Genomic DNA, 1,638 nt, shown 5'->3' with positions numbered 1-1,638 from the left:
GACGGAGAAGGTGCCCGCGAAGCGGGAGAGGGCGGGACGGAGGGAGAGGGGCCGCGCGCCAGCGAGGCGCCGAACCGCGGTCGACCGCCCGGTCCCCCTCCCCCTCAACCGACCCACCCACCCACGCCCGAACACGGGGTTCGGGCGGGAGGGCGGAAGGGCGGAAGGAAGAAGGGAGGCGGACGGGACGGGGACGGGAGCACGAGCCGGCGACGTGGCACGGGACGGGCGGGCGGCGAGAGGGGAAGCCGCGCGCACGCGCGCGACGCCGGGCCCAGGCCGGAGGCGTCGTCGTGCCGGGGAGGAGGGTAGAGGGGGGCGGCGGCGGCAGCCGCCGGTCGGTCGGTCGTGAGGCGGGCGGGTCCGAAGAAGCCCGGCGGCCGCCCCGCGGCGACCGTCAGGGCCCCTTGCCCCACCACGCGACGCCAACCGCACCGGCGCGAGCCGCTCCGCTCCGCTCCGCTCCCACCCGTCCTCCGCACGGCCACGAGACGCCCACGACGGGCGACGGACGCGCGGCGGCGGCGCCCCCGAAGAACGCCGCCCCGGGGGCCCAGGGGCACGAAGCGCGGCCGCGGACGCAGCCCGGGGGAAAGCGCGCAGCGGCGGGCGACGCCGCGGCGTCCCGCGGGTCGCCGCCGGGGCACGCATCCCCGGGGCGCGGCCGCGCGCGCGCCTCGGCCACGGCGAGGAGCCGCCCGTCCCGACGGGGCGAGGCTGGGGCCGCGGTGGCGCGACGGGAGGGTGGGGGCGGCGCGGCGCGGAGGCCCTAACCGCCCCCACCCACCCCGGCACCACCGCGACGCACCCGGGCACGCGCCCCGGAGAACGCTTGCGGCGCGAGGAGGGGCTCCCGGTGGGAACGCGGCGGCCGCGGCCGCGGCCGCGGCCTCGGCCACGCGCGAGCTCCCCCCTCCCCGTTTTCTCCCTTCCCTTTCGCGGGCGGCACCTCCCGGGCCTCGACGCCGCCTGCCGCCGCCGCCGCCCGCCCCCGCGCCCTCCCGGGCGCGGGACCGGCCGGAGGAGGGACAGACGGCGCGACGGCAGAGGCGCCGTGTCTGCACTTAGGGGGACGGAGGGCACCGCGGCCCTGCGAGGAAACCCCCAGCCGCGCGACCCCGCGGGCACACACCCGGGGGGGCGCGATTGATCGTCAAGCGACGCTCAGACAGGCGTAGCCCCGGAGGAACCCGGGGCCGCAAGTGCGTTCGAAGTGTCGATGATCAATGTGTCCTGCAATTCACATTAATTCTCGCAGCTAGCTGCGTTCTTCATCGACGCACGAGCCGAGTGATCCACCGCTAAGAGTCGTACGAGAAGTTTCTTCTGCCTTCGGTTCTGTGGCACGGCACGTCTCCCGCCCCCACCCACCCCGGGAGGGTGAGAGGGGGGGGTCGCCTCGGGCCGGCCGAGTCAGAGAGAAATCAGACCGGAGGGTCGGGAAGGTTTCACAACGGGGCGCAGCCGGCACCGACACCGCGCGTGCCGGCTCGGACACCCCACAGGCGCCCGGGGGTTCCCGCCTCCCGCGGGGACGCGCCACCACGCGGCCACCGGCCGTCCGACGGGCCCGCCGGGTGAGGCCCCACCCGACGGACACGGCGGCGGCGGCGGCGGCGGTCAGCGACGTGGCGCGGC

The 1,638-nt window shown here is 77.8% G+C and overlaps 1 non-coding gene across 1 annotated transcript; it reads right to left on the bottom strand.

The window, feature by feature from the left end:
* Positions 1-1,158: 1,158 nt before the first annotated feature.
* LOC141576596 (5.8S ribosomal RNA) lies at positions 1,159-1,310 on the bottom strand. The gene has a single exon (XR_012505010.1). It is a non-coding gene; the product is annotated as a 5.8S ribosomal RNA (ribosomal RNA).
* Between the last annotated feature and the right edge of the window lie 328 nt (positions 1,311-1,638).

Source organism: Camelus bactrianus, unplaced genomic scaffold, assembly GCF_048773025.1.
Source record: "Camelus bactrianus isolate YW-2024 breed Bactrian camel unplaced genomic scaffold, ASM4877302v1 HiC_scaffold_139, whole genome shotgun sequence".
NCBI lineage: Eukaryota > Metazoa > Chordata > Mammalia > Artiodactyla > Camelidae > Camelus > Camelus bactrianus.
This window is presented reverse-complemented; position numbering and strand designations above follow the sequence as displayed.